The sequence below is a fragment of the Aquarana catesbeiana genome, linkage group LG01 (assembly GCF_042186555.1).
Source record: "Aquarana catesbeiana isolate 2022-GZ linkage group LG01, ASM4218655v1, whole genome shotgun sequence".
Classification (NCBI taxonomy): Eukaryota; Metazoa; Chordata; class Amphibia; order Anura; family Ranidae; genus Aquarana; species Aquarana catesbeiana.
The window spans coordinates 159,422,115-159,449,302 of NC_133324.1; positions in this window are offsets into that span (position 1 = coordinate 159,422,115).

The following is a 27,188-nucleotide window of genomic DNA, read 5'->3' on the forward strand; positions in this document are numbered from 1 at the left end:
TAGCGAGCGAGATTGTCTAAATTTTTGAAGAATGAGAGCCTTGTCGGAATAATTTAGATATTTGGCTATGATGGGCCGAGGATTCTTGCGTTCTTCATTATACTACCCCATCCTGTGAGCGCGTTCCACTGTGCAGGGGCCTGTTAGGCCTAGCGCCTCGGGTATGCGTTGGGAGCAAAAGTCCATTAGGGCAGATGCTTGGAGGGATTCCGGAATCCCCACGAATCGCAGGTTGCTCCTTCTGGATCTATTTTCCAAATCGTCAAGTTTTTGGAGTATATATTGATTCGTTTTATCTTGTGCTTGTTCCGTGGCTTGAGCTTGGTATATCTCTTCCTCCATGCTTGATTGGCGGTGTTCTAGCTCGTTTAGCCTTGTGTTGTGTTCTCCTAGCTGGGCCTTTATTTGTTTCATCCCCGCATTTACAGCCTTTTCTACTGAAGCAGATATCATGGGGGACAGAAGTGCTGCCACTGCCTGTGCTATGCGCTCGGTTTTATGGTCCCCGGCGAGCTGTAGGGAGGTAGCTGGCATGGAGAAGGCCTGAGGAGAGGGTGCTTGAGGAGAGGGAGCCTGGGAGTGTGGCTGGGTAGGGGGTGCCTGAGGGGATGTGTGTGGAGCTGTGCTTCCACTTACTTCCATCTCCGCTGTGTGTTGTTGCTGCAGCTGCTGGTGCGCGCCTGTGTAGGTGTCCGTGTAGGCCGAAGCCGGGGCCTCGATTTGCGGCTGGGCCGGCGGCGTCAGGGCCGTGTTGGAGCGGGAGCCGCGGACCTCCACGAAACGGTCCATAGAGCGGATGCAAGTGCCCGAGGTGGCCGATGGAGGTTTCTGGCTTCTGGGCCGGATTTTTAGGCAGGTTTAGGTGTCCTCAGAGCGGGAGCTGTGAAAGAGTGCAGCTACTCCATGCGGCGCCGGAACCGGAAGTCTTCCACAATATCTTGAGATGAGGCTGGTGATGTAGCGGGGGCCAGTGTTATAAATGGCCGTGTATGTTGTGGTTAGTATTTAGAAGTTTATATACTGGGCTAGTGGAAGCCAGTGAAGGAATTAGAAGAGAGGGGCAGATGCCATGGATCGGTAAGGTGTAAAAGTGTAACAGCAGCTTTTATGAAAAACTGAAGAAGGGATAGCCTGTGTAGAGGTAGGCCAACAAGAAGGGAGTCGCAGTAGTCAAGGCAGGAGATAAACATAGCAACTAAAACTATACTGCTGGAATGGATACATAAAGAATGGTTTAATCACTTACCTTTCCCAGGGAAAATGTTGTTCCTGTCTCCCTCTAGTGTTGGGTATTGTCTAGACTATATTGTATTGTTATTTTATGACCAAAAGCTTTTGTTAATTTCCAAGACTTTTTATAAAAGTAATAGTATAACATGTATACGCAATTATACAGTATTTTGATTCCATGTCTCCGTATTTAGGAAGTGAAATTTGTTAAATTACAAAAATAAGAAGCGACCTTAGGTCCTGTCTCAAAAAATGCTTTCAGTCTAGGTCAATTTTAATTTTTGCACATATTTGGCCTTCACATCTACATGTTGTGGCTGTGTGTACTAAAGCAAGATCTTCTGTGCCCTGCAATGTCATTCATCTAGAATGGAACCCCTATATGCTATTACAGTAGAATGCAATGCAGAGCACCACAAAACCCATATCCAATTATTGAACCATTAAGGTGTATTGATAGCCCAATTATAATGAATGGACTGCATTGACACAATGCACATTAACAACATACTGTGCATAAAAGTGATGAGGACTTGAGGCCCAGTAAAAACACAAAAGCCTTTATGATCTGGGGTTTATATTTGCTGCTGGCAATATTAGCCACTACACACTGTAATCCAACACAAAACTTCAAAATGCAGTTGAGCTCCACTGCATTGCACAATTCTGCCAAACTAACACTGGAAGCATGCTGACTGACGGCTCATCAGTGTGCTGATGTTCTTTCATCACTCAGTGTAAGCTCTAAAACTTTTCTTTTGTTCATGGATAGAATTTGAAAGGACTAGAACCTTCATTAGGTCTCTGAGGATATTCAGTCACACCATTGGACCGGGTGACCACTGTCAATTGAGTTGTCACAGAAGTAGATGGTGAATGGAAATCTTCCAATTGGAACTACTGTTCAGATGACGGCATTGTAAGAGGGGTTATCTCCTTGCTTTATCTCCTCTTACTTCTGGTTTTGGGACAGGAGGAGCAGATATGTCACCCTGATGGGACACAGACAGCAACAAAAAAAAAAATATATGAAAATTGTTTTTAATTGTTTAAATGAAAAATTGGATTACCACTCTGGACACTGGCTTCTTGAAGGAGCTTGTTTTTAGATATGATTTAAATTTACTGATGCAAGCACGTGTGAGTGTTGCATTCTGCATTTTTAAGGAGATCATTTCCCATTTGGATGGTGCTTTTAAAGTTATATGTTTCTTATGGGTGTCATTTCAGACTTTGTATATTACTGAGAATGTGAATATAAGTCAATGTAAGCTTTGGGGCATTGCTTGGGAAAAAAATGTCTAAAGCTGGATACACACTATCCAATTTTCTGTAGATTTTTTCCTTCGGATTTGCCAAAACCATATAATAGTTTAAACCTTAGGAGTTTAAATTTGTATGCAATCAGGCAGGCCCTTGCACTACATGGTTTTGGTAAATCTGAAGGAAATCTGACAAGAAAAGTTATATAGTATAGTGTTGTATAATGATTGGCAATTCTGTGCTGATTTTATAGTTCCTCCAGTAAAGTAAGGATTTTAAAGTATCTTTGAAGAATTCCATAGACACGTTTGTCTATGGAAGATAACCTTGGGCTGTGATCCTGGTACCTACATTTCAGTGGACCTCATACAGCTTGGGTGAGCTGTTTCCTGCTTTGTATAGGAAAACTGCATAGCTGATGAAGAATTAGTAATTCTTCCTAGCCAATCAACATTTACCTTACCCAACCAGTCAGGTCCAAGACCTCCACCTCCAAGTTATAGAAGGCTGTTATAAAGGCAGAGTTAAAGCACAGCTCCACCTAAAAGGGGAAGTTCCTCTTGATTGCTTCCCCCCCTTCTAATGCAATGCCACACTTGGCACCTTTTGGAGGGGAGGGGGAGCGGGTGCCTGTTTTTGACAGGTACCCAGCCCCACTTCCGGGAGACCTCGCCAACACGAGCTCCCCCAGAAATTCAGCCCCCCTCCTCCTTCCCCTACTGGCGGGCCATTCACAAAGTGCAGAGCGCTTCGCGAATGCACAGTAGGGAACTCACAGGGAAGGCTTCACTGCTGGTTCCCCCTACAAAGAATGGCAATGGCACCACCCAAGAGTCGATTGAAAAATCGGCTAGGGTGCCGACATTGCGAAATCCCTGGACAGGTGTGTGTCCTAATATTAAAAGTCAGCAGCTACAGTATTTGTAGCTGCTGACTTTGAATTTTTTGATGAGGGGGCGGAACTCCTCCTTAAATACATATGCAAGTGTTATATACAAATTCCATTCATTTATTAATTTTTATATTATTACAAAAATCCACTAAATTGTTCCCTTTATCTGTTTGGATTTCAGTCTTAAAATTCTACTTTTATAAAACATTATGTATTTTGTACCTGTCCTCACAGTGTATGAAACATGTCAATGTAAGGGCTATCACTTCTGAAGTTTAATCCTGTTTTCTCTGCCTGCAAAGACACTCTTTGGAAATGGGAGAGCTACTCTAAATTGAGTTGAATAAAGAATCTGAGTAACAAGAGCAGATTTTTCAGACCACAACAGGATGTACTCAGGACCTGGAGGCTACATCAGTTAGGCATCTTTAAGGGCTCATTTTCACAAGTGTTGCTCCTCGAAGAGCAATCCACAGTGGATTCCTTTTCAGAGGGCTTTGACATGTAGTGAGGAAATTATATTTTGCCTCATTGCCTGTTTTAACCCCTAATAGCCAACATCACTAGCAATTGTGGGACAGTTGCAGCGTAGCCCTATTCATTTGAAAGGGGCACATTCATTGGGAGGTACTGCCCACCGAGTGCAATGGGGAGATAATTATTGCCATTCTGTGAGGCTTGACTTTTCATAGGAGGAAGATTATGCCTTTTACAGTATAAGTTTAAATGATCAGTCACAGGTGGTATACTTACATAATTAACTGTTACAAAATGAAACTGTTACAAAATGAAACTGTCAGTGTAGTGAACAAAAGATTACTGCCAATAAGACCATATTCCATACAGCAAACCATTTAACCTCAAGCTTTTTGGGTTGAGTAAATTTGAAATTTGCTTGCCAGTTACAGAAAGTACAGATGTGTGATGTGTGCACATTAAAAAAAAAAGCATTTTTTTGTAAAATTAAAGTACAAAAGGGCTTGTGGGTAAATGACACTATATATATTAATTTGGAACTGTATATATATTAATTTGGTGTCAGCAGTGGAGTTTTCCTTTAAAATGTTTTGTGCAGGTAAAAATGATACTATACTATACTATACTATACTATACTATACTATACTATACTATACACTATTGCTTTTTACCTCTTGCAACCCCTAAGATATTAGCCTCCTGGTCACACTTGTATAAGATAAACTAAACTTTTTTTTCAGTTTTGGATAGAGTAGAGAGGGATTAGAACACCTGTCAGTTTTTATTGCTGTCTTCATTAGGTAGATTCATGCTCTGTATTTGTTCTGTTTACCATTATCCTCTAAAAGTAAAAGTAAAAAAAATACTAAAATCTTTGGATGACACCAGAACACTAATAGAGGGGAAATCTTCCAATGGGGACATTCGCTCTGGTGATACATCTGGATTCTCTCCCTTTGGAGGGATTTCCTCTCTCTTCCTGTTTCTGCCTTTAATTACAGATTTTTTTTGTCCGCGGTGGTCCTTTTGGCTAAAATCAAGTGTAGTATCTGTTCTTAACTGTTCTCAGTGGCGGCACTGTGCTACTATCCTCACCTGACCATGGTTGGGGTGGCAGCTAGACATGTGCACATTGAAATATTTAGTTTTGGAATTTTGTTTTCGTCTGAAAAGTAAATTTATTTAGTTACTCCTGTAAGGCTCGATTCACACCTATGCATGTTGCTTTTGAGCGTTTTTGGAGGTTTTTTTTTCATGCTTGCCACGTTTTTGAGCAGCGTTTTTGTAGCGTTTTTGCGGCGTTTTTGCCGCGTTTTTGCCGCGATTTGCGTTTTGCGTTTTTTTTTTTTTTTTTTTTTAAAGTCTTAAAAAAAATTACAAAAAAAAAAAAAAAAAACGGCAAAAACGCACCAAAAACGCATCAAAAACGCTGCAAAAACGCTGCAAAAACGCTGCACTTGCGTTTTTGATGCTTGTCCATTGAAAACCATTACATGCAAAACGCTGCTTTTTGCATGAAAAAAAGTCCCCGACCCTTTCCAAAAACGCAGAGATACAAAAAAGCATTGATGTGAACATGTTCCATAGGAACCCATGTTAAAAAATTCCCATGCATTTCTGAAAAATGCAAAATGCATCAAAAAACGCGCTAGTGTGAATGGAGCCTCATTCGTTTTTCTTTATTTAGTTTTTCATTAAAAACTTGCATTTGTCCGAAAATCCAAATTAATTAAAGTCGAATCTGACATTGAAGGCTTATGGTGTCTGTCAAATGTTCAAAGAAGATTCGACGGAGCAGCTAAACTGTACGATGCTGTATAGTTTAGCTGCTCCGTCGAATCTTCTTAGAACTTTCAACAGACACCATAAGCCATAATCCTCTTTGGTTACAATCAGCCAATAACATTCATCATCATCATTATTTTTATTTTACTTCCCCCACCCAATTCCAGCAGTGATCTTTTCTCCCCTTTGTCGAATCTTTTCTCTCTATGTCGGATCTTTTCTCTCTATGTAGAATAATCTTGGACTAATAGAGTTAAGGTTAGGCACATTCGACCACAGGTTTGATGGACACAGATTGTTATTGTCAGCATCATGTCAAATCTCCTATCTATATCGAACTGTTGTAGCAACAAAAATGAAAATAAAGCATTTGTTTATGTTGGATCTTTCGTTTTTCGGAATCTGCACTTCCGCTATCGTTTGTTAAAATGATAACGAAAATACCTGAAAGTCAGACAAAAATGCATTCGGACGAAAACGAATGCACATGTCTAGTGGCAGCTATGCAAATCTGCTGGAGTGATGGGGGCTTGGAAGGTAAGTACTGGCATGAACAGAAACTGGGGCGCACACAGGCAGTTGGGGCACGAGAGTAATTCCCCAAGAAAGCTGGAAGAGCCCATTACCTCCTGATTTGAATGTTCTACCTTGTCTGGCAATGGGCTGGGAAGGCAGAGGGTCCGCTGTGCCTGTGCCCCCTTGGAGTGGTCACCCTAAGGGTGCTCTTAGTAACACTTGGGTGTGGGACCCCATGGTGTGATCAGAACACATGCTCACAGCAATGTTTGTCCACCAGGCCTCAGGGCCCAGCCAGTGCACTATTCGGCATGGCCACTTTTTTATTCTTATTTATTTTTCTCCTACTGTTTGACACTTTTCACCTTTGTGTGTGTTTTTCATGGATGAAGGGTGTGAGTCCTCATCCTTACCCTGACGTCTAGGGGCAAGATGTGTAGCCATTCGGTTCCTTCTTCCCCTACCTCTGGGGGTCTCTCTGTGGGAGAGCTCACCTAACTTAGTTTTCGAAGGTTGGCTTTGGCTTCCTTAGAAGGCCTTCTGGCTAGGCAGACCATGTAAACCTATGTCCCCTTCAGGAGCCTTGCGCCCCGGGGGTCAGGGTAGAGGTCCTACCCCTTCGGGGGGTGGACTAAAAGCACATCCTTAACTGCACTTTTTTGTGTGTGTTCACATGCACGTTTTTTGTACACTTACAGATTTTTCCTTTAATTACACTTTAAGGCTAAAGTGTTACTAAGCCCACAATTACCTAAACCTAAACAGTAAAATCAGTCTGTCTATGCAGTAAATCATGGCTGTTATACTCACTATGGAACCTAAGGGGGTTAACCATCTGCATTGTGTAAAAAGGCTGTTTGATGCTGTCTTCTCTGATCCTCCCCTTCTTTTACAGTCCCCAAAACATGTTTGGATAAGAAAGAGTTACTGGAGGCTATGTGCACCTCAGTTGGTATTGCTAGAGTTTTTTTTTTCTTGGGAGGGTGAATGTGATCATCACAGGGCCAATCAGCCTGTCCAGACAGAGGGTCAGGGGTCCTGCATCCTGAATGGGCAGTCAGTGCAGTATGAAAACTCCTCCTAAAAGCTTTAACAGGGAACTGATAGAAGTCACAAGACTGCTATATACTGCTGATGAGAAAAAGTATTTAGCAGTTTATATTTACTAAAATGATTGCATTTCCATGTTCTGTGTACAGTGGAAGACCAGATATAGTGAATGCAGGGTCCTGTGTTTAGTAACACTTTAAGAGTTGATTTTCCTGTTTACAAACCTTTATTGCGAGGTTCCAAGAGTAATAACACAAAATATAAAAATAGTAGGGCACGTAATCTGAACAAAGATCAGATAGAGATTAAATAAATAAAAAAAAACCATATACAATGCAAGGACACAATAATATAGATTTGCAGCATTAGAAAGGGAATGTACAGTATGTATGAAAAGATGAAGTGTTAGTAATATATTTATGGAGGATCATAGAGTTAGGTGAGATGTAAATGACAATTGGTTGACTAAAAGTCCCATTTCATCAAAATGTGTTTCATAAAATCACTAATATTAAACCCAAAAGCAAACATGTATTACAGTGCAGCTTACCAATTCTTAGATGTGATGTCTGCATTAGTTTCTTTGTTTAGGTTTTCTTTCTTCTATCTATATCTGGTGATCCAGCTAGCAAGTCTGTTGTTTTTCAAAAGCACAAGCTCCCCAGCAGAAATATTTCAGTTTGCATGGGTGAGTCAAACCACTTAACACTGAGAAGCTTTGTAAAATGTGAAAAAAATTATTTAAAAAATGACCAGCTTTTAATCATTCGTGCAAAACTTTTAACCCCAAAGGAAAAAATGAAATGCAGTAACTGAGTTTAAAATATGAAAGCTTGAGTTTGGCTTCAACTTGTTAGTGTATCTCTGTCAGCTAATAATACATTTAACACACCCCTCCCCCCCCAAACTGACAACTTTGCGGTCTGCTATGCGACTGTGTCACTAATACAGGAGGCGTGTTACTGGCCAGATCACCAGGTGAAAGCCAAATATAGGAAAACTGATGTCGCCACAACATCTAATGATTGGTAAGCTGCACTATAATACATTTTTGATTTGAAGTTGAATATTGCAGCAAAAGCTGGCATCATTTTATCTTTTGACCGCCTAAACAGTGCTCCATTGCAAAAATGCTTATTTGGGGACACTATTTTCTGGAGCACAGTTTGTAAACATGTACAGGCAGCCAGTGCACCTTTTGAATGTCTCTGACTGAGCTGGCATAAGATAACAGGCAAAATGCACAGAGCCAATCAGAGTTGCTCTGTGCCTTGTGATGACCAAGAACCAATCACAGCAATCACAAGTGTAAATAAAAAAAATGTAGACAATCCCTCCCCTTTTTTTGCAGGTGAATGTAAGTAACAATGCTCTCACTGACCGTCAATGAAAGGGGGGCACACTAACCACAAAGGGGGTACAATGAGCAGCAAGGAGGCACACTGACCAGCAAAAGCACATACAGAGCAGAAAGTATGTATATTGGTCATAAAAGGGGCATGCTGATCACCAATGTTATGGGGTATAAAGCACCAATAACGGCCAAACAGGCATTAGTTACCGGGGTACTTACCACTGTTTGCCAACAATTAATGGGACACATACCGTTGATTACCAACATTTAAAGGGACACTCACCACCAACCATCACCATAAAGGGGCACTAACTCCTGAGTTCTGACCACTGATATCTGCAAGCTGTTCTGCACTGTACACACTCCTAAACTAAACAAATTAAACAAATGGGGGGGGGGGTGTTTGTATTGTCCTGGCACTTTAGGACCTCAGGAAATGTAATAAGCAGTCAGTCATCGGATTTTATTTTAATATAGTTTTTTTTTTTTTTTGTTTTTTTTTTTAATATGTTTTACTTTATATATTTATATATGTTATAATATTTTATTTTACATTTTTTTAAATAAAAAAAAGTGGTTATTAGATACGACAAAGAAAGCTATATCTGTCTCAAAAACATCAAATTCATTTGAATACAGTTTTACATAATTGAGTAATTGTCAGTCAAACCATCACAGCGCTGAAAAAATAAAAAATGGAGTTCTGGTTTATCAATGAGGGTTCTATTTATGGTATATTCTTACACTTTTTAATGTGAACTTGTTTTCATCTTTGAAATCCTTGAACCAAGAGCTAACTGTGTTGATCGCCTGGCACTGAAAATAACAATACTGACCAGAGTCAGAATTCAGACTCCAGAGTCCAGAGACTCCAGAGTCAGATTAATGCCCCGTACACACAGTCGGATTTTCCGATGGAAAATGTCCGATCGGAGCGTGTTGTCGGAAATTCCGACCGTGTGTGGGCTCCATCGGACATTTTCCATCGGATTTTCCGACACACAAAGTTGGAGAGCAGGAGATAAAATTTTCCGACAACAAAATCCGTTGTCGGAAATTCCGATCATGTGTACACAAATCCGACGGACAAAGTGCCACGCATGCTCAGAATAAATAAAGAGATGAAAGCTATTGGCCACTGCCCCGTTTATAGTCCCGATGTACGTGTTTTACGTCACCGCGTTCAGAACGATCGGATTTTCAGACAACTTTGTGTGACCGTGTGTATGCAAGACAAGTTTGAGCCAACATCCGTCGGAAAAAATCCTAGGATTTTGTTGTCGGAATGTCCGAACAAAGTCCGACCGTGTGTACGGGGCATAAGCGTTAGCCATGTTTAAGCAATTATTTTGTAAGATGGTTCCCTAGTTTAGAACATAGTGGGGGTTTTTTTGTTTTGTTTTTTGTGGATGAGCGATATGCTGTCATTAAGGAAATATATAAGCTAATAGTAGTCAAGTTCATAATTTGTTATAGTCCTCACTTGTAAGGGCATCAACCTACATATTTGTCATGCTGAGGATCAGCATTAATGCAAGATAGAGAAAATCATTTCTCCAATGCTCTGGCCATGAAACATATTCAGTATGACTTTTGAGTAAGGATAACACCTACTGGCCCAACATCAGACTACATTCATTATACATCCACTGCATAAACACCAATAAGGCAACGAATGTTAAAAATGCCACATTATATAAAGTCCATTTAAAGTTATAACATTTGAGGTCATTTCCTGTGTATTCTTTATAGCACAATCTATAATTTAGACTGTGGCGCCAAATGTAATTTCATTTTTCTTATTCCCTTAAGTGTTTAACTGTTTTACATCCAGAAAAATAGCTACTTCTTCTATTTTTTTCTAGGTTAACTATGCGAGTTCATAGGTATTATGAGGAAGTGTAAGCCCTCTCTGTCCTTCCTCACAACAGCACAAATAAATCATGTTCCACCAGAGGATAAGGTTCCAGGTACCACGCTGGGAACTTCATTACTTGAGCTGTGTCACATATTACTATGCATATTGCTACTGATTGGGCACAGCCTTACAAATGCAGCCTATTTCTGTCATAGTCTTTGGGAGAAGAGATCTGTTTTCTGCTTAGACAGATGCTCGACTCTAAGGAGGGAGTAAGGAATGGATAATGACAAAGCCATCTAGCAGCTGTGTGTCCTTGCCCCTCTCTTAAAGATCCTTTTGCTTAATGATATGTCTAATCCATTGCAGCACTTCCTAAAAAAATTCATTGTAATTATTTTTTACAGATAATTTTACATTGTATAGTTTGTTAAAACAGGATAGTCTGCATTTAAAATTGTTAGGCCACCGCACAGTATATAAGCATCTTTTATTTTCCACATGAAACTGTTTTTAGAAAATATATGAATTTGCTGCTTTTTCAAAAGAAGTTAATGTAAAAAAACAAAAAACAAATTGCAATTCCCTGTTTTGAAATACACTCATTAGTAATCTACAGATTTTATTAGTAAAATTATCATTTTTTTTTTATCTAGTATGTATTTTGGATGGAAAACAATCAGAAAATGCTCTGGGCTGTTATGCCCCGTACACACGGTCGGACATTGATTGGACATTCCGACAACAAAATCCATGGATTTTTTCCGACGGATGTTGGCTCAAACTTGTCTTGCATACACACGGTCACACAAAGTTGTCGGAAAATCCGATCGGTCTGAACGCGGTGACGTAAAACACGTATGTCGGGACTCTAAACGGGGCAGTAGCCAACAGTTTTCATCTCTTTATTTATTCTGAGCATGCGTGGCACTTTGTGCGTCGGATTTGTGTACACACGATCGGAATTTCCGACAACGGATTTTGTTGTCGGAAAATTTTATATCCTGCTCTCAAACTTTGTGTGTCGGAAAATCTGATGGAAAATGTGTGATGGAGCCTACACACAGTCGGAATTTCCGACAACAAGGTCCTATCACACATTTTCCAATGGAAAATCCGACCGTGTGTACAGGGCATTAGTATGGTTTGAAAAATAGTGAATTGATTTATTACATAGTGAATGGAATAGTGAATTTCACTACAATAGATAAAGTAAAAGGAAAAACCTTGAGTTAACATCGTTGGTTGTATTTTTATAATCTAAAATATAGACAACAGTAAAAGTCTGTTGTCTACATCCTACTGCATTTGTGATCATGGGTGTTTTTAAATGCATCCAAAGATACACACACACCAATCGCATTCACTGCATTCTCTTGTGCTCCAAAGTTTGAAATCCCATGTTTATTTTTTTACATTTTTGACAACAGTTGATAGTTTTATTATCTAAAGTAGATTTAAATTGAATGAACAGATAGAGAATTTGTTGACAATGCCATAATATCATTTTATTTCATGTAATTATTTTGTTTATCAAACTACATAAAAAAATGTTTCCATTACAGCAATTATAATTTTGCAGATGGTTGGCATTTTAGCTGTCAGTGTATGAAGGTATTCAGAAGAAATTTAACCATTGTGCCATTGGCTTTTAAGGCTTTTTTTCAGACCACTGAGCTCTATTTGAGATCCATCAATCAGGCTGGAAAGTCCATCAAAGCAATACAGTAGTCTGACTACCTGTCTTTACGTCAAATAGGTTTTTCCTAGAAGTATGCTTTGGATCGCTGTCCTGATACATGGTAAAATTTGCATCAATCATCTGCCCCCACTCCAAAGCTCCTTGTCCTCATTTTGAAAGGGACAAGCATGTCTTCCCGACAACCCTGGGAGGTGGTTGTGGGGGTCTGCGGGCAGAGAGCTTATTGAAATCTGGAATCCCCCTTTGATCCCCCAGATCCTGCCCCCCCTATGTGAATGAGTATGGGGTACATTCTACGCCTAATCATTCACCAAAAAAGTGTAAAAAACAAATAAAGACAGGAGCCAGTTTTTGACAATTCCTTTATTAAAAAAAAATAAAATAGTTCCATAGTCAATCACAACGCCCGTCGCACCGTTGGACCCGAAAAAAGAAAAAGGCAAAACGATGAAGGCAAACCGTTCAAATGCCTGCTCCTCCATCTGACAGTTCCTAAATAGGTAAGGGGCAGAGCCACCTGGTGATGTCACCTGATGGCACCGCCCCCTTGTGACATCATCAACCCAGCATGCACTGGTTGGTGGCATCACAAAAAATCTGATAACTTTTATTGCATACATCCCTTGTGACAGTAATAGGCAGTGACAGGTACTCTTTATGGAGGGATCAGGGGTCTAAAAGACCTCAAATCCCTCCTTTGCACTTAAAACTATTCAAAATGCCAAAATCTGTGTTTTGAAATACTGACATTTTTTTAAAATCTGCGCTGTTGGCAGCTGAGTAAAATGGAAGTGACGTTGTGACGTTGCTTCCGGGTTTTTACATCGGAGGCCCCATCCAAGCCGCTGTTTGGGTCTCTGGCCAGCTAGTGGACATACTGACTGGTCATTCGGGTCTCAGTACATTGGTGATCAGCAGAAAAACTAACAGTGCCTTTGGGCACAGTGGACATACAAGAGTGCATTGGTGTTGGTAAAAATCAAGAAAATGTGAAAGATGTGCAAAAAGATAAAGGCTAGGACTATTAAGTCTTTTTGCTATTGAGGCACTTCACCAATGTGATGTCAATGAGTTTGTTTTTTTTTAAGTAAGAGGTCATCATATTTCTTAGTAACAGGGGATTTAATTGCTCTTGTAGCTCTAGCTTGGGGGTTAAGGTTAATGTAGGGTTAGGGTATGCTTTTAGGGCATTAAGCTTGACATACATCGATCAAAATTCAGTTGGTTTAGCAAGGAGGACAAATTTCTATCCATATATGAACTGGCTGGTTGAACAAATGTTGATCTACTGATTAACTTGTGTACAACCAGCCTGTTTTCCCCAAATGATCGGTGCCTCCAGCTGTGGTCGAAAACACTGATCATAGTATTCTGCAAGTGGGGAAGGCTCCCCACCAGCACAATACAATAGCACAGTGGGAGTATTCCCCCATTCACATTGAATATGTGGATGGGAGAGTTGGTTCATTTTTTTCATTCAACCCGCATAATTAATCTTGTATGGGCTGCCTTATGCTTAAAGGTTGAATCAAAGTTTCAGGAAAGATAGAAGTTTTAGAATTAGGTTAACTCCTGAATCTCAACTCCAGGCATACATAAAAAACACAGAATATATATAATTTGAAATGTGGCTAATATAAGTATCTATAGCAGTGCTCTGACTGGAAGAGGGAAGATCACCACTAGGAGCCAGTTAGATTCGGGTGCAGTGCACATATGCTAATTATAAACAGGCTAAATATAGGAGTAGCTGCCGGTTCACACAGAGGAAACACGACTTGAAGGCCGACTCACCGAGGCGACTTGCACACAACTTCAGCAGCGACTTGCAAAACGACTTCTGTATAGAAGTCAATGCAAGTCACCTGAAGTCGCCTCAAAAATAGTACAGGAACCTTTTTCTAAGTCGGAGCGACTTGCGTTGCTCCTATTAGAACGGTTCCGTAGTACAGAACGAGACGCGACTTGTCAGACGGCTAAGTCGCCTGCCAAGTTGCCCCTGTGTGAACCGGGGCTAAGTGAAATAGGAATTGAAATTATGTCATCAGTGTGCTGTTGCTTCTTCACTGTCTAATCAGCAGGCTGGGAGTGTGTTTTGACCAAGCTGCAGCTGAGATAATAAAGTGAAGGTATAATATTTGGCTGTTCTGTCTGCCATGGGTGCCTGGATCACAAAAACAGGCTGCACAGAAATGGTGGGTCCAACAATTCACTAATATGTATGTATGTATGAACTATGTATTTATTTGCTTGGCTTTCAAGTTTTAGGTTAAATTATTAATCTTGGGTAAGGATTAACTTAAAGCGGAATTCCAGCTTCCCCACCAAAAAATGTAAAGTCAGCAGCTACAAATACTGTAGCTGCTGACTTTTAATATTAGGACACTTACCTGTCCAGGGATCCCGCAATGTCGGCACCCAAGCCAATTTTTGAATTGGCTCTCGGGTGCTGTCGCCACCATTCTTTGTATGGGAAACTGGCAGTAAAGTCTTGCAGCTTCACAGTCAGTTCCCTACTGTGCATGCGTGAAGCGCGCTGCACTTTTTGAATGGCCCGGCACCGGTGGAAGGAGAGGGGGGGCAAACTTCAAAGGGACAAGGTCTCCCGAAAGCGGGGAAGGGTACCTGTCAAAAACAGGTACCCGCTCCCCCACCCCAGAAATGTGCCAAATGTGGCAGTGGGGGGGGGGAGCCAACAAAGGTCAGGGGATAGGTAAGTGTTAAGGGTAATTTTATGGCATAGGTTAAGGGTTAAATTTAGAAAAGAGTGAGATTAAGTATATTTTTAAGGTTAGGTGATATTTGGGGGACACTGGGGGCATGGTTGCAATCAGCAGGGGAGAGCTTGTACAAATGATGGGGGGGGGCAGTATTTTTACTGCTGCCTTGACAGAAATTACCTACGTACAGTTGTCTAGTATTTTTAGTGGCGATTTGTAAACATTAAATGTCATTAATAGATAAGGTTGTGCTTCTTATTCTTAGTTCCATCACTTGCTTGTATTTCAGAGATGTTAGGCATTTTCTCCTATATGAGCTCTTAAGCATTTGAAACTGATGTAATGTTGTGTCCAAGTGTGTAGGTAATAAAAATATAAGTAATACACTGTAACATCCAATGCAGTCTCCTAGATACTGAAAATGTGAAGCAGAAGAGTGTATTGCACTTTTTATCAACAACATAAAATTAATGAACCAAATGGAGCAAATTAATGAATATAACCATTAGCAGGCCTTTGATAGACTAAGCAAGCAATTATTGTGTGCAATGCATTTCCATAAATTATAATTTACTTGTTCTGAGATTACTTTATGAATGGCACATTACTTTATATGTGGTTAAATGAGAAGGTAGACAGTATTAGCAGATCAGCAGTTCCTTCCATTAATTTTCTACATTTACTGATTTAATCAACCTATATATTGTATTTATCAACAATTCTTTTGCCAACATATTTATTTTGCATCTAAAATAATCATGTTTAACAAAGTAAGTTATTTGAGTAAAAAGGTATATTAAAAAAGATCAAACTTCATAGTGCATTTCGTTTTTAATAAGATTCAGATTCACTTCTTCAGCTTGTTAGAAATTCTGACTCTGATCCTGACTCAAGGATCAAGACAGAGAAGTCTAAACTGGGCTGGATCACAGTATTATTAGATTTCAGCCTGGGACATAACTTCTCTTCTTTTAAATAAAGTTGCTGCTTTGGTGCAGTTAATTTAGCTCAGTCAAAAAAATTTCTATTCCAATTTCTATTTGAAGAGGGGGACCCTTTATTTGATCTGAGCGATGAAAATGGGATTCAATAACCTAGTACTAATACATTAGGAATAATAATGAGGAAACAAACATATACACTAAAACATTCCATGCCATAAATTTAATTGATAGTAGGATGTATAGTGACCAAGTTTCTATAGTCAACTGCTTGTGATTGGTTCAAGTGGACCCACAATGAAAGCAAACTGAGCTGATTTTTGGCAATGATTACTGAAGATTTGACAGATGAAAAAATAATCTTAGTCAACAGGTAGAGGGACCTTCTTTCTCATTTAAAGTGGTTGTAAGTAACACACATCTCTATATTTATACCTACTCTGTGCAATAGAATTGCACAGAGCGGCCTCGAACGTCCTCTTCTGGCACTGCTGGCTCCACCTTTCTGTCCAGTACCCCCCAACGAGAAGCCGCTGCCCATGGGGGCATACGTGCATACTTGCTCCCAAGCCCCATTGTTGTGTCCATTGACACAGATAGCGGGACTCGGGCCCGTCCCCCCGTTCCCTTGTGACTGGTTTTGATTGACAACACTATCTATCTACACTATATTACCAAAAGTATTGAGACACTTGCTGTTACATGCACATTAACTTTATTGGCTTCCCAGTCTTAGTCCATAGGGTTTAATATTGTGTTGGCCCACCCTTTGCAGCTATAACAGCTTAAACTCTTCTGGGAAGGCTGTCCACAAGGTTTAGGAGTGTGTCTATGGGAATGTTTGACCATTCTCCCAGAAGCGCATTTATGAGGTCAGGTACTGATGTGGACAAGAAGGCCTGGCTCGCAGTCTCCACTCTAATTTATCCCAAAGGTGTTCTCTTGAAGTCAGGACAAGTTTCTCCACGCCAAACTAGCTTATCCTTGTTTTTATGGACCCTGCTTTGTGCACTGGTCCGAATCATTTGGTGGAGGAGGGATTATTGTGTGAGGTTGTTTTTCAAGGGTTGTGTTTGGCCCCTTAGTTCCAGTGAAGGGAACTCTTAAGGCATCAGCATACCAAGACATTTTGGACAATTTCATGCTTCCAACTTTGTAGGAACAGTTTGGTGATGGCCCCTTTCTGTTCCAACATGTTTGTGCAAGATCCATAAAGACATGGCTGAGTGAGTTTGGGGTGGAAGAACTTGACTGGCCTGTACAGAGTCCTGACCGCAACCTGATAAAACACCCTTGGGATAAATTAGAGTGAAGAATGTGAGCCAGGCCTTCTTGTCCACATCAGTGCCTGACCTCACAATTGTGCTTCTGGAAGAATGGTCAAACATTCCCATAGACACACTCCTAAACCTTGCGGATAGCCTTCCCAGAAGAGTTGAATCTGTTATAGTTGCAAAGGGTGGGCTAACTCAATGTTGAACCCTACAAACCAAAACTACTGGGATGCCATTAAAGTTAATTTGCATGTAAAGGCAGGCATCCCAATACTTTTGGTAATATAGTGTATGTTGAATGTTAACATGCATTGTGTTAAGACAGCCCATTCTTTTAAATGGGCTGCCTGTAGCACCACAAAGAGCCAAAAAAAATCACCCCTGAAGATTTTTTGCTATAGCAACACACAACAATTTACGGAAGTGCATTACCAAGCATTGTGGTGTACTGCAACAGGGGTGTGTCGGAAGGGAGTGTTGAGGTGCCATTCACAATAAATGGCCATACAGCACACCAACACACATTATATGTGTTGCTGCAAGGCCTTTAGAATCCTATATACACCATCTAAATGTTCCCATTGATTCCTATGATTGGTCTACATTTGCTAGTCTATAGATAAAATGCATTCTGGAAAATATGGAGCCGCTAACATTGGATTGCTTAAACAATACTTGCCGGTTAATGTTTCAATAATAAGTCAAAATGTGCATTTATTATAAATACTTAACAGTCTTCCATAAATAGCAGAATTTAAATATCAAACCTTTGTACTTACATGTAGTGTTGAGAATAAGTCAGCACCAAGAGCACAGTCAAACATTATCTGTCAATGACATCTATAAATCATAACCTGCCAGAATATCCATATGATTCATTAGTACTGCCAGCACTAATCTCTTTTGAGTAAAATATTTAATTATGCATGTGAAAGTACAGAATACCGGGAAACTTTAATAAGAAAGTCTTGATATATACATCAACTTTAAAACAAGTTTAAAAAAGGTAGTGGTGGCTTCCTCCTTCCTCCTCTAGAAAAATGAAAAAAAAACAAAAACAAACGTTTCTCCATTAATGCCTAGGAAAAAATCAGATGCTTGAATATTTCTAATGTGCACCAATTGCTAACACAAATGCACAAGGTCATATAGAGTTATAATACATTTTAAATGCTACTGTTAGGCCATTCCCTGCCTGCTCAAGCTCAGCTTGACATTGCATGCTACACATTCTTTTTACACAAACAGATTCAGTTCACTGGGTATGTCCCAATATAAGAGCAACATTTCATTAAAATGGCAGCTGTGTGGTCTTGTTCTTGAAAGTTGTCAATTATATTTTGTTTAAATATCCAAGGTTTTGCTAGTTATATATCAAAAAATGTAATTTTGGGCAAAAGCCTAAGGCTGCACCAATTAGATAAATAATACCTTTGGGAATAACTGAATTTTTTTTCAAACCTTTAACTTTTTTCAATTTAAAAATCAAAATATACACAGATTATTCTTGTTTGCTACTACATTAAGGGTATATTCACACCAGATATGATGGAACTGCTTTGGGTGGCAATCCCACTGCCTGACAAGGCAAAATGCTTTGTCCACAGTGTGCCGGATGGGCCCTTAAACCTTACCAGCAAAAAGAGACATTATTAAGAAAAGATGTCAGCATAGTGTGCAAATATTAAAAGTTTTTTTGATGCAAAACCAAATGTAATAAAAAAGTTCTATTCAAATGGTTGGAAAGCTCTGGAATCTGAAATATTTTATATTTTCCCCTGAATCATAAAGGAAAAAAATATGCTAAACTGGTATGCCTACATAATTTTATGTGTACAATTTGTTGCTAACAGTCAATAGTTTTTTGGGATTTTTTTTAATCATATATTATCAAACTCTGTGAAACATTTAGGTAATCTAGTAATGCATAAATAATGAAAACCCCTGATAAACAGGTACCAAGTCATAACAAAATTATGTAAAATCATGCAATTTTTTTCATATCATTACAAATATTGAAAGTAAAACATGCTAAATGCTGTTCCACATACATATTATTATACAGCATTTATATAGTGCCGACAGTTTTTGCAGCACTTTACAACATAAGGGTAGATTGTACAATTACAATACAATTTTAATACAGTAGGAATCAGAGAGCCCTACTCATTAGAGCGTACAATCTAGTAAGCTCTGGTTTGTCAAGGTTGTCGGGGTTGAGGCCTGATTCTGTGTGTAGTGGGGGGGGGGGGCAAGCTTGTCTAGGGAGGATGATAGTGAGCTGTTGTAGACAAAAGTGACTCTGTTGGGGCAGATCAGGGTTGAGATTTTGTCATAGAGGTGTTCAGTAAAAGAGTAGATAAGGGTTGAGGTGGCGAAGTTTTCTATGGGTAACTGTAAGGCAGTTGGAGAGAGGGGGGGGTGGAAGACAGGGAGAGAGTGAAACTAAGAAGGTGGTGATCAGAGAGTGGGAGAGGATTGTTGGAGAGGTTGCACGAGGTGCATAGATAGGAGAATACAAGGTCAAGGGTGTTACTGGCAGAGTGAATAGGAGCCTGTATCCATTGTTTGAGGCCAAGAGAAGAGGCTAGACTGAGAAGTTTAGAAGTAGCAGTAGTATTAGCGTTAACAGGGATGTTAAAGTCACAGAACGAATAAGTGTGCAGATTTCAGAAGACAGAAAGTAGGAGGACTGGAATCTTCCCTGATGAGGAAAGGACACTCTGGTAAGACTTCCTAAACATTTATCACTTCGTCAGCCACCTTCTGGATGGCTCCTTCTAGGGATTGGCTAGGGCATGATAAATATTTACACTGATCATTTGAATCTCCCTGCCCTATACCTGCCTCTGTTCCACAACAGAGGCATACTGCAGAGCAACTGATTGAATATACAGTATATAACCCTCACAGAGCCTAACTATTCTCCAAGAAATACAGCCCTGAAGAAGGTCTAAGGCAATTCCCCAAAACGCATTGGCTCTAATTGTATACATTTTTCTTCATTATCTTTATAACATTAATCAAGTGAGACATTTCTTTGGACATTGGGCGCTCCAAAAAACAAGACAAAATTATGTTTTCAATGGATTTATCCAATTTTCCAGCATGGTAACCACAGAGGAGATGCCTCATCAATAAGCATAGACCAAAAAAGCCTCACATATCACTATTAGATAGAAGATATATTGTATATTTTTTAATACTTGGTGGTAAAATGCTTAAAGCCCATATAAGGTCACATATTTATAAAGTAACATAAATTCCATAATGGAATGATGTACTGCGAATCAACCAAATATAGTTAAATATGAGTATCAGGGTATATAGGGTAGATAGACTGTACATAAAGTTCATATGTATGTGGAACAGCATTTAAAATGTTTTACTTTAATATTTCTAATGATATGAATACAAATATGAGATTTTACGTACTATTGTTATGACTTGGTACCTTTAATGATGTCCTGTAGTTTTTCTTTGTCAGGGTTTTAGATATATTTAGATTGTCTTCTGATGGTGCATAAAGCCCTTTTAGACAGTGCAAATGTAAATATAATTAAGCTAACAAAGTGATAATTATGACCTCTTCAAAATCACATGAATACTAGTAAAAGGTGAGGGATGTATATAAATAAGGGGGTGCTAGTAATATAAGCTGTGACCATAAAGTGCATGTGCTCAATATATCATATGTGAATATATCATACAAAAGGCATCATGATTTTCAAAAAAATGTTATAACGACAAAATTGTGCATCAGAAAACAGCCAGCAGATAAATGGCGTTCTCAGCAAACCTGTCATGCACCTAATTGCAGACAAGTCAATACCAAACCACCACAATGTGTGGAATAATCTGGACTGCTAAACCATCATATGCATCATAAAATAAAGCCACCAACAATTTGAAAGTGCTATGTGCATTTATGAACAAACAAAAGATGTGTATAAATAAAAACTAAGTGTCCATATGTTGAGTGAAGTGGTCAGAATTTTCATACCAACACCACTACCATTGATGACTTTAGCACCCGGTGAGTATAGGTAAGTATCCTACTTACCAAACCACCATGACCCCTTTAATTAAAAAGAAAGGTCAGGTGGGACTTTGTTAAGACCTGATAGATGGTCTTACTGGTAACAGGTGGATGATCCAGGAAATGCTCCGCCAGTAGGTTGATTCAGGAAAAAAATGGAAAAAGCAATACTATCATGTAATTCCGTTTTATTAAAAAAAATATAAAAACCATAGGCCAAATGGCCACTTACTTGATAAGTGCCTTCCCTCAGCACTGAAGGTAACAGGCTTAGTGATATTAGGTGGAGTGTGAGACAGCCGTTGCTCCCGCTTGTCAAAGGTGTCAATGTGTTCTCAGACAAGTCAATTTGTATTTGGGGGTGGGGTTCAGCGGCAGCCGAAGGGGCACAGGGTGCTGCCCCTCTAATTTCCATGTGGGGCGCCGGACCCATAGGTTTCAATGTATTTTTTTTCTTTTTGGAAGTATATGATTAGAGTCCAAGGCTCCATTTGGCTTTAGCACTTTGCCCCGAACCCACCCACTTGTGACATTAGCAAATCAATATTCTCTATTGTCTTCCTACTTTTCCTCAATCAGGACAGGAGGCGGATCCTAAGACCGGATTAGCCGAGAGGAGAAGCCGGGGAAGCCGGGGAAGCCGGGGAAGCCGGGACCGTAGATGGGATAAGTGCAGACCTGGCAGGGGTTTGTTTGCTGCCCCCCAAAAAATTGAGCACCAGCCATCGCTGGTGGGGTTCACTCCAAAACACAGTTTTTCCCACGTTCCAATGCATTTTGCATTATGCATGAGTCAAAACCACATTCAAACATGTACGTTCTGGTGTGAACAAGTCCTACATTTTAAATATGTGTTGTCCTGCATAAAAAAGAGGATAACACCAGATTCCTCTGATAATTTTTTTTATACATTTAAATTAGCTGTTTCATGTGGAGAGTAAAAAGCAGGTAATGAAGAAAAGGCACCCAGGTGATCTACAAAATATATAGATTTGCTAGGAAAGCCAAGAATATGTGATTACAAGATTTATAACTTACTATTAAAACATTCAGAATATAAAAACGAGGTTATATGTAATCCTAAAGCTAATACTGCTTTAATTCAGACCTGTAATGCTATTTTCTGCCCTGATACACATATAAGGTTTTATAAATATTAGATTGTTAGTTTATTATTAGTTTCGTTTATAATGGACTAAAGTTTACAGAGTTTATAATGAGCTCCAGTATCTCTCATAACTCTCTATTATAGGAAATTAATCAAAGTATAGATAGGCCAGTGGGGGGCGTGACCAGATGCAGGTGTGAGCGGTGAGTGTGTGCTCTCTCCCGGCTCCGACCCCGATGCTGCACCAGCGCTGTGAAGTGGGGGCTTAGGCAGCTGCATGTGTGCCCTGTGAAAGCGCCTGGTTCCTGCTTATGAGCCAAGGCTCCTACAGGCTGCCGACGGTGGTACCGGCTGCCCGAACGGCACTCTGACTTGCGGGGGTGACAAGAGAGGAGAGGAGGAGAGCCTGGGAAGGATCAGCTGTCTGCAGTCAGCTGACTGCCGTGCGGTCTTGCCGTGCTGACGAGCGGAGCTCTGAGGGGAAGCCGAGGGGAAGCCTGGATACAGTGCCTCCGCTGTGTATAAGTACGGCTGTGTAATGCTGCCTGGTGACATTTTACAGACACTGCGGGAGGCTGAGTAATTAATGCTGATAGAGTTAACCCAGCGGCAGTCATAGGAGAGAGCGGTGGAGATACTGTTGCTGGAGGACGGCTGAGAAAAAGGTGGCAATCCTGAATAGAGGACGGTGGAGCTGGATGGATCAGCTGTAGAGACCTCGGCAAAAGACCGGCAGACATCCTTGAAGCCAATCAGAGACAGGTAAAGAACCTGATCTGTACATAAAAGCAAAGTATATTGACGGTGTGTTAAAATAGGAAATCTGGGGCTCATCCCTTGTTATTATAGAGGTTTGGATTCTTAAAGTGGGAAGGGACTGTTTGGTGGACTGGTCAGGCTGGTGGGCTATAGAGTGCCTAAAGTGTCCTAGCTGGCTATGACTAAGAAGAAGGGGGAAGATCAGCAACACCAGCCCCAGGATAATATGCCTATTCAAGCTACCCGTTCAGCCAAAGAGAAGGAGAAGGGGTCCCAAAATGCAGCCGCAGTAGCAGCTGCTGCGAAGCTGGAAAAATTTGCCCATAGCACCACGCAGTCCCCAGCCAAAAGCAATCAGCCGCTTGCGGGGAAAATGTCAGCGGGGGGCTCTGGGGACAGAAAAAGCTTGGGGAAAAGTCCCGATATCCCGGTGGCCAGCACAAGAATAGCGAATAAAAAAAGCCCTGAGAGGGAGCTCCTAGGAAGAACAGGGGATAGTAGCCCCAATACAGCCGCAGCCAGTGAACAAGATCCCACTTTAAAAGAGATACTATGCGCTATAAACGCTTGTAGGAGCTCAATAAGCGGGATGTGGGAAGAGTTGAAAACCCTAAGCGAGGAGTTTGGCAGTATTAAACAAGAAATCCAGCAAACAGTGGAGAGAATTAAATGTGTGGAGGAAAGGGTTAGCCAAGTAGAAGATACCGTATCCCCACTGCGACAGGAGTTTATGAAAATGCAAGCTCAGCTAGAGTCCAACAAGCTCAAAATGGATGAATGGGAGAATAGGTCGCGAAGACAAAATGTAAGAGTGATGGGCCTCCCCGAGAAAGTAGAGGGCACCCGCCCCGAAGAATTTATGGAAAAATGGCTTAAGGAAGTTTTTGGGGTAGAGGCTTTTTCACATTTTTTTTCTATTGAGCGAGCCCACAGAGTCCCTTCTAGATCAGTATATTCAGGAGATCGCCCAAGACCAATGATAATGAGGTTTTTTAATTATAAAGATAAGCTGAACTTAATGCAAAAATCTAGAGAAAAAGGAGATGTCCTCTTCAATGGTGCCAAAATCTCGATTTATCCAGATTATTCCCCGGAATTACAAAGGAGAAGAGCAGGATTTTTGGACATTAAGCGCACCTTACGGAACCACAACATTCCATATGCGCTATTATATCCAGCACGATTGCGTATTGAGGCTTTAGGGACTACCCGTTTTTTCGAAACGGTCAAAGGAGCCACGGACTGGTTTGAAGAGAACAAAAGGAACTTATAAATGTTTTTTTTTTTTTTTTTTTTTTGTTTGTTCCCTCTAACTTGTAGGAAATGGGACTAATGATGTGACTTTTGTCTTTTTTTTTTTTTTTTTGTTGCTGGTTTGTTTTGCAGTAGAAGGGGTTGGGAGGGAGAGAGCTGGGTGGATGAAGTGAAGAGTGAAAGAAATGTTTAGTTTGGTGACGAGGGTTCTTTTAACCCTCGGGTTGATGAGCCTATTGGGGGGGAGGGGGGAAGGGGGTGGAGGGTGGGGAGTGTGGGGGGAGGGGCGGTGGATGAAGTGGGGTGAGGGGAGTAGTAAGGTCACAAGGAAGGCCCCTAGGGCACGCCGAGTGAGGCACAGGGGGGGAGGAGAAAGGTTTATTTAAACTAGGGGGTACCACAGTTGCAAAAATAAAGGTAAAAATGCACAGAGCACTGTTAAAAAATGTGTTGAAGATAAAAGAAATGAAGTGTAAATACTTAAAGTTTATAAGATTTAGTAGGTTTAATAACACTGTTTTGGATGGAGGTGGGAGGGAGTGGTGTGGGGGTATAGTTCCCCCGGATCCGCTCGGTCCCCTTTCCATAATAATAGCACTGAGTGTGGTAGGAAGGAGCATTGAGGAGTTGAAGCACAAGAACAAAAGGGGAATGTGGGCACATGTGGTAAATCAGAACAGAGTTTGGAAACGTTTTCTTTGTAGTTTTTTACAAAAAAGTACTGGTTCAGAACAGTGCCATTTCACAGCCGTGACTTTCCAATATACAAGTAGAAGGGTAACCCTACCCTGGTATTTGCATAGCGGGTATTTGTTGATGTACAACTTTGAATGAAGCCTAGAACATTTGGTTTAAGCTCCTGGAATATCAGGGGGATGAGCGACTATGTGAAAAAAGCCACTGTATTCCAGGAGTTAGATGCTTGTGCTGCTGAAGTGATATGCTTGCAGGAAACGCACTTGACCAGTGAGACTAAATTATTAATTAAAAATAATAAATTTCAGACACAATACCACTCAGTGTACTCCTCCTATTCAAGGGGAGTGAGTATTCTGATTAGGAAGGGGTTGATGTTTTCCTGCAGGGATGTCAGTATTGATAGACTGGGTTGTTTTATTTTTTTGCATTGTTTAATTGAGGGTAGATCTTTTGTTATAGCAAATTTATATATTCCTCCACCATTTAAAATGGAGATATTGTTCCTGCTGCTAGGGTTCCTGGAGGATAAGAGAGAGGTCCCAGTTATCATAGTAGGGGACTTTAATACTGTGCTTGACAGCAGGCTAGATAGGTTCCCCCCAGGGCTTAGCGGAGGTGGAGGGTCGGTGGGAAGGCTGGCACAGTTTTTAGAGGAGGTTGGGTGGTGTGATATGTGGAGGGCGCGTAACCCCAATAGTCAGGAATATTCTTGCTTTTCAGGGACCCACCATACCCTATCCCGTATTGATATGGCTATTGGTAATCAGGAAGCCCAACCTTTAATAAGTAGTATTGAATATCGCCCAAGGGGGGTGTCCGATCACTCGCCATTGATAGTGACAATAACCATGCAGGATGATGGTGGTCTAAGATTGTGGTCAGTAAACCCAACATGATTGGACCTAGTGGGGAATAGAGATGAAATTAATTTAAGATTGAGAGAATTTATTGAATTTAACACCGGTACTGCCTCGGAGGGTGTGATTTGGGACTCCTTGAAAGCATACCTCAGAGGGCTCTTGATCCAACAGATATCCAAAATAAAGAAACAAACAAGGGCAAGGGGAGAGTTTATTAGGGAAGAGGTTCGGGAGTCAGAAAGAAAGTATGTATTAGATCCAACAAACGAAAATCGGTAAAACTGGGTACTGAAACAACAAAAATACAAAAAGGAAGAAATTAGAAGAGCAGAGAACAGGAAGGTTTTTCAGAGGCAGAGGAATTTTGAAGAGGGGGGAAAGAGTAGGTCGGACGTTGGCCCTTTTGGCCAAAACTAATTCGCCGTCTTCAACAATTCCCATGATTAAAACAAAGGAAGGGAATATTTCTTCAGATCCTAGGGTAATTAATAAAACATTTGTAGAATTCTATAGGGATCTATATAAGACGCGTCATAGCCCTGAACAAGCAGAGATGGAGAAATTTTTGGAAGGTATTGATTTACCGGTGTTGTCAGACGTAGATAAGAATAGTCTGGAAGCACCGATAACACTGAAAGAGATCGGGCAAGCAATAAAGAACATGCTGAACCAAAAGTCTCCAGGCCCTGATGGATTGCCATCTGAGGTTTACAAACAATATGGGGAGGTGCTGGCCCCGGAACTTTGGAAGACACTGAACTGGTCAGCTGCAGTTGATAGCTTGCCTTTATCAATGTCTGAAGCTATTATCGTATTGATTCAGAAAGAGGAGAATAGTCAACTAGATACCTCGTCATACAGACCAATTTCATTGCTGGGCACAGACGTCAAGATTCTGGCAAAGATCCTGGCTGCCAGGTTGAATAAATGTATATCTACTTTGGTTCACCCGGACCAGTCAGGGTTTATGCAGAACAGGTCTACCAGTAAAAATATAAGAAGGACTTACTTGAACATCCAGACCCCGGTAGAGAAGGCAGGCTCCAGGGGGTTTTGTCCTTGGATATTGCCAAGGCATTTGACACCCTGGAATGGGAGTATTTATGGTGGGTACTGGGAAAATTTGGGTTTGGTCCCCTATTTATTAAGTGGCTTAAGATTTTATATCGACACCCCAGTGCTAGATTGAAAATAAACAATACATACTCGGAAGGGATCTCTCTTGAGAGGGGGACTAGGCAGGGGCGTCCCTTGTCGCCCCTGCTATTCGCCCTGGCAATAGAGCCTTTCGCGGAGGTAATCAGAAAATCACCAGGTTTACAGGGTTATAAAAGGAAAGGGGCTGAGGATAGAATAGCGTTATATGCCGACGACGTACTGTTATTCCTGGGGGACATGGGGCCATCG